Below are 12,617 nucleotides of genomic sequence, written 5' to 3' on the forward strand. Positions count from 1 at the left end.
TTCTTCTCCCGGAGGCACGTCACTGCCTTCTTCTACTTCAGGAACACCAGACAGCACTTCAGCACTACATTTGGGGGACATTTTAAGCAGTGAAATCCCCAAGAAAAATGCAAAAACACTAAATTGAGCAAAGGACACTTGTTTACAAGAGCTGAGCAGGAAAGCAGCTTGTCACCTTATTCAGCGTCAACTGGGAGCAAATATGTTGGGCAAGTCAAATTTTCTCTCTATGCATGACCATGAAGGCAAATTCGCAAATACGGAATCCACGAATAGTGAAGATCGGCTGTACTTAACTATATCCTAAAGCTGTGACGTGTATCTATCTGGTCTACAGAACAGAACTTACTGCTCAGTCATGCTCCATTATTTCCGTAGCCTTTTAAATGTCCGCTCTGTCTGAAAGTAAATAGTTCCTAACTGTGTGCTGTAGTTTGTTATTACTCTTTGTTGCAGCAATATTTCAGTTCTTTGTTAAATTGTTGAGTAATGCTGAGCACTTAACTACGTGCCAGAACTTTACTAGGCATAGCCATGAAGAAAAAAATACAGTTGTGCCCTCTTGGACCGTCAGATAGTGTGATGAGTGCTAAGGTAGGGATTTGCCGGATGTGCTGGCTCTCTACCCCTTCAGCTCCGCTCTGCTCTCTGCCCATGAGACTGATGAGTGGACCACAGCAGTGGGGCCTTTGCCTCCTGACTTCTGGGTGGGTTTGGCCAAGGAGTGTCTGGGCAAGAGATGTGAGGACGGTCATGGCATCTTCCCTTGGTTCTCTCCCAGTGGGGCTCCCTCAGCGGTCAAAGGTCACCACTTCCAAACTTCCGTTTCCCACTTTCAAGTTGCCACTCCCTGTTGGCTTCCTTTCTGGCCCAGAGGTGACGTCAGCTCTGCCGCTCCTGGCCTGGAGCTGCTGGAGCTGCTGCGCTTCCTCTCTGGCCCCCTACACCCACACCTTCCTACAGCTCTCCTCAAAGGATCGTACTTTAAGAACCATCTGTTTTCTATTGGAACCAAGACCAATAAACCAAAGAGAGATTCCTAGAGAACAACAATTCCCATGAGGAGTTTACCTCTTTGACACATCCTTGTCGCCAGACATTATTAGAAAGGATCTTACGACCTTGTCGAGCATGTTCTACAAGTTTTGATAACCAAAGTCCTGCTCTAGTGGATATCTGTGCAGATAGCTATACAAAGAAATGAATTTGTCTTCTTTGGCAACCTCTTAAACCAATGTCGGCAGCATTTGTTTGTGAGGTTTTTAGTAGGTCCAAATGCATTTACTCCACTTTTCCAACCTAGCCCAGAGACCCTTTGAAACTTAAAGAAGTCACATGGCTTTTCTATCCAGATAGAATTTTCAGTCTGTGAGAGGACATCTTTTCCTAGGTTTGTCCTCTGAGGATTGTCCCAAAGGCCTGTGATCTCTGTTCTCAGCATGGCGTTAGAAAGGAGGTAGGGCAGGCTGTTTGTCTGGAGTCAGAGCATCATGCTTTGGTCTTGGTTCATTTTAAGCGAACACCTGGATCACTTCAACCTTTTTGTGCCCTGGCGCCTTTGTCATGATAATGTTTTTAAGTGCAGAAAACAAGAAGCATGGGATTACAAAGGAAACCAATTATATTGAAGTGTGAGTTATCAAAATTTGTAAATGTGCGCCAGAGTAATGTATGTGTTCATTTAGTGACCAGACCCAGCGGGGAGTTGAGTGACTGCTGTGACACTGAAGTAGCATAAACCATATATTGACATGTCTGCAACAGCTGTAATGTGATATGAAAATACCTGATTTCTCCTATTGGCAAAGTCACAGTTACTGCCTAACACAATTCTGGATTGCTGTCTGCATTTATAATCAAAGGAATACTCAATTTCAGCTACAGTCTGTGGAAAATAAAGCAATTTTTTTCTACCTAAGTTCATATATCCTCTGAATTCTATCCTTAAATCCCTTGCAGATCTTAACTCTAGGTTAAGAACCTCTGACCTAGCTAATCAGATCCACTAATATTTCAGATAGGACTATAACATCATATTCAAAGGCCAATGATATTCAATTTAGCATAATTTAGTATTCCATATTGTTCACATCTCACGTTGACTCCACTAACATATTTAATAAGTTATATGTGTTGTGTAAGGTTTGATTTATAATAGATCATACCAGGGCCAGCCCTGTGGCTGAGTGGTTAAGTTTGCACACTCCACTTCGGTGGCCCAGGGTTTCACAGGTTCGGATCCTGGGCACGGACATGGCACCGCTCATCAGGCTACATTGGGGCGGCATCCCACATGCCACAACTAGAAGGACTCACAACTAAAATATACAACTATGTATTGGGGAGATTTGGGGAGAAAAACCAAAATAAAAATAATAAAATAGATCATATCTTACTCCTAAACAAAAATTCAGGATTTTTTAAGGAATTTCTTTTTTTTTTAAATTTCATATTTTTTTTATTGAGTTATTGATAGGTTACAATCTTGTGAAATTTCAATTGTACATTAATGTTTGTCAGTCATGTTGTAGGTGCACCACTTCACCCTTTGTGCCCACCCCCCACCCCACCTTTCCCCTGGTATCCACTAAACTGTTCTTGGTCCATAGTTTTAAATTCCTCATATGAGTGGAGTCATACACAGATTATCTTTCTCTCGCTGGCTTATTTCACTTAACATAATTCTCTCAAGGTCCATCCATGTTATTGCAAATGGAATGATTTTGTTCTGTTTTGCAGCTGAGTAGTATTCCATTGTATATATGTACCACATCTTCTTTATCCATTCGTCTGTTGATGGGCACTTAGGTTGCTTCCACGTCTTGGCTATTGTAAACAGTGCTGCAATAAACATTGGGGTGCACAGGAGTTTTGGGATTGCTGACTTCAGGCTCTTTGGATAAACACCCAGTAGTGGGATGGCTGGATCGTATGGTAGTTCTATTTTTAGTTTTTTGAGGAATCTCCATACTGTTTTCCATAGTGGCTGCACCAGTTTGCATTCCCACCAGCAGTGTATAAGGGTTCCTTTTTCTCCGCAACCTCTCCAACATTTGTTGCTATTAGTTTTAGATATTTTTGTCATTCTAATGGGTGTAAGGTGATATCTTAGTGTAGTTTTGATTTGCATTTCCCTGATGATCAGCGATGATGAGCATCTTTTCATGTGCCTATTGGCCATCAGTATATCTTCTTTGGAGAAATGTCTGTTCATGTCTCCAGCCCATTTTTTGATTGGGTTGTTTGATGTTTTGTGGTTGAGTTGCGAGAGTTCTTTATATATTAAGGATACTAAGCCTTTGTCAGATATATGACTTGGAAATATTTTTTCCCATTTAGTGGGTTGTTTTTTTGTTTCAATCCTGTCTTCATTTGTCTTGAAGAAGCTCTTTAATCTGATGAAGTCCCATTTGTTTATTCTTTCTATTGTTTCCCTTCTCTGAGAAGGCATGGTGTCCGAAAAGATCCTTTTAATACTGATGTCAAAGAGTGTACTGCCTACGTTTTCTTCCAGAAGCCTTATGGTTTCAGGTCTCACCTTTAGGTCTTTAATCCATTTTGAGTTTATTTTGGTGAATGGTGAAAAAGAATGGTCAATTTTCATTCTTTTACTTGTGGCTTTCCAGTTTTCCCAGCACCATTTGTTGAAAAGACTTTCTTTTCTCCATTGTATGCCCTCAGCTCCTTTGTCAAAGATAAGCTGTCCATAGATGTGTGGTTTTATTTCTGGGCTTTCAATTCTGTTCCATTGATCTGTGCACCTGTTTTTGTACCAGTACCATGCTGTTTTGATTACTGTAGCTTTGTAGTATGTTTTGAAGTCAGGGATTGTGAGGCCTCCCGTTTTGTTCTTTTTTCTCAGGATTGCTTTAGAAATTCGGGGTCTTTGGTTGCCCCATATGAATTTTAGGATTCTTTGTTCTAATTCTGTAAAGAATGTCATTGGGATTCTGATTGGGATGGCGTTGAATCTGTAGATTGCTTTAGGTAGAACGGTCATTTTAACTATGTTTATTCTTCCAATGCATGTACATGGAATGTCTTTCCATCTCCTTATGTCGTCATCCAATTCTCTCAGAAAGGCCTTGTAATTTTCATTATATAGGTCCTTCACTTCCTTAGTTAAATTTACCCCAAGGTATTTTATTCTTTTTGTTGCGATTGTGAATGGTATTGTATTCTTGAGTTCTTTTTCTGTTGGTTCATTACTGGAGTATAGAAATGCTACTGATTTATGCAAATTGATTTTATACCCTGCAACTTTGCTGTAGTTGTTGATTACTTCTAAGAGTTTTCCAATCGATTCTTTGGGGTTTTCTATATATAAGATCATGTCATCTGCAAACAGCGAGAGTTTCACTTCTTCCCTCCCTATTTGGATTCCTTTTATTCCTTTTTCTTGCCTGATTGCTCTGGCCAGGACCTCCAGTACTATGTTAAATAAGAGTGGTGATACAGGGCATCCTTGTCTCGTTCCTGTTTTCAGGGGGATGGGGTTCAGTTTTTGCCCATTGAGTATGATGTTGGGTATGGGTTTGTCGTATATGGCCTTTATTATGTTGAGGTAGTTTCCTCCTATGCCCATTTTGTTCAGAGTTTTTATCATAAATGGCTGTTGGATCTTGTCAAATGCCTTCTCTGCATCTATTGAGATGATCATGTGGTTTTTATTCCTCAGTTTGTTGATGTGGTGTATCACGTTGATTGATTTGCAGATGTTGAACCATCCCTGTGTCCCTGGTATGAATCCCACCTGATCATGATGTATGATTCTTTTGATGAATTGCTGAATTCTGGTTGCCAAAATTTTGTTTAGAATTTTTGCATCTATGTTCATCAGTGATATTGGCCTGTAGTTCTCTTTTATCGTGGTGTCCTTGTCAGGTTTTGGTATCAGCGTGATGTTGGCCTCATAGAATGTGTTAGGAAGTGTTCCATCTTCCCTAATTTTTTGGAATAGCTTGAAAAGGATAGGTATTAAATCCTCTCTGAAAGTTTGGTAGAATTCCCCAGGAAAGCCATCTGGTCCTGGGGTTTTATTCTTTGGGATGTTTTTGATTGCTGTTTCAATCTCTTTCCTTGTGATTGGTCTGTTCAAATTGTCTGCCTCTTCTTGAGTGAGCTTTGGGAGATTGTAGGAGTCCAAGAATTTATCCATTTCCTCTAGGTTATCCATTCTGTTGGCATATAGTTTTTTGTAGTATTCTCTTATAATCTGTTGTATTTCTGCAGAGTCTGTTGTTATTTCTCCTCTTTCATTTCTGATTTTGTTTATTTGAGCTTTCTCCCTTTTTTTCTTTGTAAGTCTGGCTAGTGGTTTGTCAATTTTATTTATCTTCTCAAAAAACCAACTCTTTGTCTCATTGATCCTTTCTACTGCCTTTTTTGTTTCAATAGTATTTATTTCTGCTCAGATTTTTATTATTTCTCTCCTTCTGCTGACTTTGGGCTTCATTTGTTCTTTTTTCTCTAGTTCAGTTAGGTGTGCTTTAAGGTTGCTTATTTGGGATTTTTCTTGTTTGTTAAGATGTGCCTGTATTGCGATGAATTTTCCTCTTTATACAGCTTTTGCTGTATCCCATATGAGTTGGTATGGCATGCTATCATTTTCATTTGTTTCCAGGTATTTTTTGATTTCTTCTTTAATTTCTTCAATGATCCATTGCTTGTTCAGTAGTGTGTTGTTTAGTCTCCACATCTTTGTGCCTTTCTCAGCTTTTTTCTTGTAATTAATTTCTAGCCTTATAGCACTATGATCTGAGAAGATGCTTGTTATTATTTCAATTTTTTTTAAATTTGTAGAGGCTTGCCTTGTTTCCCAACATATGGTCTATCCTAGAGAATGTTCCATGTGCACTTGAGAAGAATGTGCATTCAGCTCCTTCAGGGTGGAGTGATCTATATATGTCTATTAAGTCCAATTGTTTTAGTTTTTCATTTAGCTCCACTATTTCCTTGTTGATTTTCTGTCTGGATGATCTGTCCATTGATGTGAGTGGGGTGTTGAGGTCCCCTACTATTATTGTGTTGTTTTTAACATCTTCCTTTAGGTCTGTTAATAGTTGCTTTATGAATCTGGGTGCTCCTGTGTTGGGTGCATAGATATTTATAAGCGTTATTTCTTCTTGATGAAGTGTCCCTTTGATCATTATATATTGTCCCTGTGTGTCTCTCTTTACCTGTCTTATTTTGAAATCCACTTGGTCTGATATGAGAATTGCAACACCTGCCTTTTTTTCCTTGCTGTTTGCTTGAAGTATTGTCCTCCACCCCTTCACCCTGAGTCTGTGTTTGTCCTTGGGGCTGAGGTGTGTTTCCTGGAGGCAACAAATTGTTGGATCTTGTTCTTTAATCCATTTTGCCACTCTGTGTCTTTTTATTGGAGAGTTCAATCCGTTCACATTGAGAGTGATTATTGATGCATGTGGACTTAATGCTGTCAATCTGTCACTCATTATCTTGTTTTCCTGTGTTTCTTTTCCTGTGTGCTTTAGATTACCCATTTAATACTGCAATTTCTTATGCTGGGTTTCTTAGATTTTTCCTTATCTATGATTTGTGACTCTGTTCTGTACTTTATTTTAGTGTCTACCTTGAAGTTTGTATTTAGAATCTCGTGTATAATATAGTCTATTCTCTGGTGGTCTCTTACTCAGTCGACCAGTACTGATTTAGACCCTTTGCTCTTCCCCTCCTAAATAATTATTTTCATTTTTTATTCCAACTCGTCTTATTAATTTGTAGTTAGAGTGCTAAGATCATCCTTGTTTTGGTAGTTTCCTTATTTTTACCCTAATGCTATAGTTGAATATTTGCTATCCTGTTCTGGTTCTATCCATCGGTCTCCCTAGTCTGTGGATTGTGTCCCCTTTCTCCCTTTTTTCTTTTTTCAAGTATGAGAGCCTTCTTGAGGATTTCTTGTAATGGAGGGCTTTTAGTTACAAATTCCCTTAACTTTTGTTTGTCTGGAAAAGATTTAATTTCTCCCTCATATCTGAAGGAAATTCTTGCTGGATAGAGTATTCTTGGCTGAAGGTTTTTATCCTTTAAAGCTTTGAATATATCACTTCATTCTCTCCTAGCTTGTAGGGTTTCTGTAGAGAAATCCGCTGACAGTCTGATAGGGGCTCCTTTATAGGTTATTCTCTTTTTTTTTCTTACTTCCCTGAGTATTCTTTCCTTATCATTCCTATTTGCCAACTTTACTATTATGTGCCTTGAGGTGGGTCTTTTTACATTGACAAATCTAGGAGATCTAAAACCCTCCCCTACACACATTTCTCCGTTGATCCCTAGATTTGGGAAGTTCTCTTCAATAATTTCGTTAAGCACACTTTCTGCTCCATTTTCCTTTTCCATATTCTCGGGAATTCCTATGATCCTTATGTTCTTACTCCTCATTGAATCCATTATCTCTCGGAGATATTCCTCATTTTTTTTAATTCTTAGTTCTCTTTCTTCCTCTGTCTGGCGCCATTCAGCCTGTCTGTCCTCGATTATGGTAATTTGCTCCTCTATGTTGTCTACACGGGCATTCAGGGAATCTGTATTCTGTTTTATCTGGTCCATTGTGTTTTTCATCTCAAGTAATTCTGTTTGATTCTTCTTTATGATTTCAATCTCTTTTGTGAAGTAACTCCAGAACTCGGCTTGTTTCTCTATCTTTCTCTCTACCTCATTGAGTTTTTTTATTATAGCTGCTCCGAATTCATTATCACTTACTTTACCTAATTCCAAGTCCTCAGGACTTAATTCTGTGTTTTTATTGTTTTCCTTCTGGTCTGGGGCTTTTATAAATTGCTGGATGGTAGAGGAGCGGTTTTTTCTCATGGTGGTAGAATTCAGTTGCAGTTACAGCCTGTCGCCACTAGATGGGGGTCGAGAGCGGCGTGTTAGCTCTCCGCCTTCGGGCAAGATGGCTGCGCCCACTGGCTTTGCTGGGGGGGAGGGGCTGTTACTCACACACGCCGGTCTGGGTTCAGATCAGTTCTGTTCTCTGGTCTCCCGAGGCCCTTGATTTATAGGGTCCCCACGGAGGGAAGCTGTCCCCCTGTCAGCGGGTCTCCACTGAATCAGCGGCAGGAGTCCTGGATGATCGCCGGGTCACGCGGCCCCTCCCCGGCTCCTTCCCAACCCGCGTGGCAGCGATCGCAGACTCTAGGGGAGGGAGCACTGTTCTCTCTACCGTTCCAGTGCCTCCGAGGGTGTAAGCAAGGGTTATGATCTCCGCCTTCTTGGTATTGTAGGTCTCTAACGAGCTGGCATTATGTTTATCCTCTGAAATTCAGTTCTTCCAATCTTTTGTTGTATTTTGGAGGGGAGAGAATCCCGGGCCAGCTCACCCCGCCATTTTGCTCCGCCCTCTAGGAATTTCTTAAATGGAGGAAGCAGGGCAAGATATTGTTCACACTGAGGTTATCTTTTAGTCATTCAACAAACATTTGTGGGGCAAGTACTATATGCCATGTGTTGTGCACTGAACTCAGAGCTAGTTTAGTGAGAGAGAGACAAGTACTTCTGCAAACAGTTGCACAGAGTGCAGTGTGATGTATCTGTGGCGTGCCTATGGGATCACATAAATGAATAACCAGCCCAGATAGGGAGCATTGGGAGAGACATCCCATAGAAGTAACATGAACTAGATCTTGAAGGGTGAGTTGGCTCAGTAAAGAAGAGAAGAAGGTTATTTTGGGCCAATGCAGCGAGACATGCAAAATAAGAGCCAACAGAGTGAGTCTGGCGTGTTCCTGGATCTGAAAATAGTTCAGGTGCAGCTGGAAAAGAGATGAGTCTGGAGAATTGTGGAATGTGGCCGATGATTGGACAGCCCGTAGAACTGGCCAGCACTGCCATCATCATCCTGGTGCGCTGCTTCACTTGTGGCACGATCATCTGCAACAAGTTGGAGGCCTGCCTGGGGCTGCTGCAGGCTCAGTACATCAAGGGGGCTGCCCTGGATGCGCTGGGCCCAAAGTGCATCTGCAGCCATTGCATGCTGCTGGCCCATGTGCACTTGACTGAATGGCTGCTCAATTATGCGCCCCTGGAGAAGTGACTGCTGGACCCGTGCTGACCACGGGCAGTCAGTGTCTTCCCCAGAGTTCTTTCCATTGAGGTAGCAGAGCTGGGAGCAATGCCAGGCCACTGCCGTGTGGGCATGTGTCCTCCCTGTCTGGAAGGAACCATCCAGTAAAGGTCTTTGCAGAACCACAAAAAAAAAAAAAAAAAAAAAAAAGAGGGAGGAAGAGAGATGAGTCTAGAGAGGGTTATAGGCAGCAGGTATGGTTTGCCTAGAATCCCTTCCTTCGGGGAACACTTCTTCCCCTTCCGTAGTCTTCCTCGTTCCATTCTGGGGTGACTAGCCCCAGAAAGAGCGCATGACCCAACCCAGGCTAGTCCAAGCCCTCTCACTTCATTACTTCCTCACCGCCTCACTTCTAAGGACCGTGTGGGCCTGGAGATGCCCACGGCTCTGTTGCCTCCACATGGACACAGGCTGTCTAAAAAGAAAACCAACGTGAAAAAAACAGAACCAGGAAAGACAGGGCATTAATGCGTCTGTGACCTCCTAGATCTTGTCCTGCCTGAAGCCAATGTGGGACTTTTCAGTTACAGGAGCGAACAAATTCCTCATTTTTTCATAAGCTATTTTGAGTGAGGTTTCTGTCACTTGGAACTGAAAGATGACTGACTTACACAGGATGGTAAGTGTGAAGAGTGACACTGAAAGCACCTTTGGAGGGAACTGACTCAAAGCAGGGCAGTGCCACCATCGGATTTGCATCTTAGATGACACTAACCACATGGAAATGGGCTGATGGGGGCCAGTCTAGAGGGAAGGAGAATGATGTGGCTACTGGACCATGGAATTCTCTGAATATTTCTAACATACCCACAACTCCCCTCCTGTTGTTTTAAAATAATTGTAAAATCTTTTCTTGTTACAGAAAACTCAGAAAATATTTAAAAGCAAAAATAAGGAAAGAGAAAACCTCCAAACCTACCCTCCAGGGACAATCACTGTTAAAACTCATATATATCCTTCTAAACCTTGACGTGTGTGATGTGCATCTGTGTGTTCACTGAGGTGGCACAAGGTATTCAATAAATGGGCTCATACCCTTGAACCTTGAACTTAGAATATGCAAAACTGATGATCTGGAAAAAGAAGATAGTGTGAAACCACAGACAACATTTTTCCAGAACAAATCATTGACCAGCTTATGATTTTGACTTGTATTTCTGCTCTTCAACTTCAAGCTGAGAATGTGGACTTATGTTAACCTTTGACTGAGTATATGCAAATTTCATGTTACAGACAAAGATTCACATTACAGTGTGTTGGATGATCAACATTGCAGGGGATTAGAAGAGGAAGATCTTATGATTAACTTTTCCACATCTTCACCTCTTGCAACTGTGGGAAAGAAAAAGTAAAGATCACTAACAAGCAAATTAGTCTACAGCTGAGGACAAGAGCAATGAGTATGCAGAAACTGGCCTGCATTTATATAGCGTGTCTATACCATATCGGCCAGACTGCATGTCTGTAACAGCTGTTGGATGCTGCACAAAGTAAGACAGGTCGCATCGCCATCCCAACTCTCTAGTTGCATATAATCTGCAAGGTTTACAAGATTGAAACCCTTATTCTTAATGACTTTTTTTTTGTCACTGGCCTTTATTAAAAGAACTCTCAGAGTTCTCCACTTCTCAAATTCCTATATACTTTCTTCTGCCTCACCTTCCACCCTACTCCCAGCTTAGTCTCTTTGCAAAGAATAGATTGCAAATTTTATTTCTTAAAACAGCATATGCAAGGACTCTGAAGATGTCTGGTATTTTCTTCAGTCTCCAACCAAAGTTACTTGTTAAATAACAGCGTTGGAGGGGAGCGTGGAACGTTTGTTTTAAAGGCTGCATCAATGCCAAGCCACCATTAGCAACAGATCACCTCCCTATCTCAGGGGAGCCAACTACTCGGGAAGAAGCTCAAATTTTCGTCCCCATTGCCACCTCCCATTCTTTATTCCAGCCTAGACAGACTGAGAGGAGGGCGGTGCGCAGCAGAGACAGAAGGCATGCCAGCTGGATGCCCCGAGAGACCTAGTCCACCTTTTCGGGAGGCCATTACAGACTTGTGCAGCGCTCAGCAGGCAGGTCGTCTGAAGACTCTCGCATCTGGGAGAGCTGATCGACCGTGCCTTCTTGTTTTCATTCAGCCAGCACTCACCGAGCCCCTACTATGTACCAAACAATGAAAATACGAACATCAGCAACCTGTGGCCCCTGCTCCCAACAGCTCCCAGTCCAGGGACAGGGCGAGCAGCCGGCCTCTGCCCGTGCGAGCAAACCGATGCCGAGGGAGACCCATCTTCTGCCCTAAGAGCTGCAGGCTCTGCCACCCGAAAGATTCCAGCCTGGTGGCCGATAAGGCGACTACAAAGCTGAAACTTACCTAACATCAAGACAAAACGTTGGTGCTGTGGGGCTTTGAGAGAGAGATCATGGAGGCAAGATCGGGAGGCGAAAAGAGAAGACCGATGACAGCGCTTACCCAGCAAGCAAGGATTTTATAGCTGCCATCGCTCATTCCCTGGGTTTCTTTTTTACCATCAACATATGCTTTCCAAAATTGGGAATACTGCCCTCCGGGAGTTTACAAATCCCAGTGAAAAGTAACTGCTAACTGCTTGAGTAGAAAGGAAAGAAACAGAAGAATAACTCCTTGGGCCTCTTTGTGATCGAGGCTCCCAGCACAGAGCCTTCTCATCTGGGACAATATGAGATAAGCATTCCATTTTTCTCTTAAGTATCTTGTGCTTATCATGGTTAAAATTAAACCTGCTTAAAATAAAATCTACCAGGATGCTCATTTTGTTTACTCTCCCCCCACCTCCCATGTTACAAAGAGGAAGCAACCCAACACATTGTTCTGTGCTGCTGAGAACAATTCCGTTTCCTTCCTGTTGGCTGTTTTTTTCTTGATATAACATGTAATTAAGGGATTTTTTTTTCCAAGTGGATTTGTGCTGTAAAACTCAGTCCCTCATGTAGCAACATAAGATCCCTCTGCAGATGGAGGCAGCCAAGAACTGAGCAAAAGGACGTGATTTGCTTTAGTGTTGTGTGTGACCAACTTCCTGCTGCCTTTTAATGTTCTGCTGCTAGAACAGCTTAATTGGATAATTAGTTAAGAAATGCACAGCAAATATTTTAAGATAAACTTTTAAAATAAAGCGTGACATACCTAATGGGAAGTGCACAAATCCTAAGTGTATGGCTCAGTGAATTATCACCAAGTGAACACACCCACATGACATCAGCCACACCAAGAAGCAGAACGCCAGAACGCCTCCCTACCATGCTCCCTTTGACACCGGCGATTCGTTTTGCCTGTTTTTAACTTCATGTAAATGGAATCATCTTACATACTCTTTTGTGTTGGACGTTTCAACATTGTGGGATCCATATTGTGTGTAGTAGCAGTTCCTTCATTTTCGTTGCATGGACTATTAATCCCATCCTGAATGGGAAAGACAACTACACAGACGAGTGTGAGGTTGCCCTCAGACTGGAACTCCGAGTGCAGCTCCATTTCCTCATCTCCCCGGTCT

At 41.9% G+C, this 12,617-nt stretch overlaps 1 pseudogene; it reads left to right on the forward strand.

Annotated features, from left to right (window-relative positions):
- Positions 1–8,644: 8,644 nt before the first annotated feature.
- On the forward strand, positions 8,645–9,134 carry LOC103542549 (DNA-directed RNA polymerases I, II, and III subunit RPABC5 pseudogene; annotated as a pseudogene).
- The last annotated feature ends 3,483 nt before the right edge of the window (positions 9,135–12,617 follow it).

This window comes from Equus przewalskii, chromosome 18, assembly GCF_037783145.1.
Source record: "Equus przewalskii isolate Varuska chromosome 18, EquPr2, whole genome shotgun sequence".
NCBI classification, from domain to species: Eukaryota; Metazoa; Chordata; class Mammalia; order Perissodactyla; family Equidae; genus Equus; species Equus przewalskii.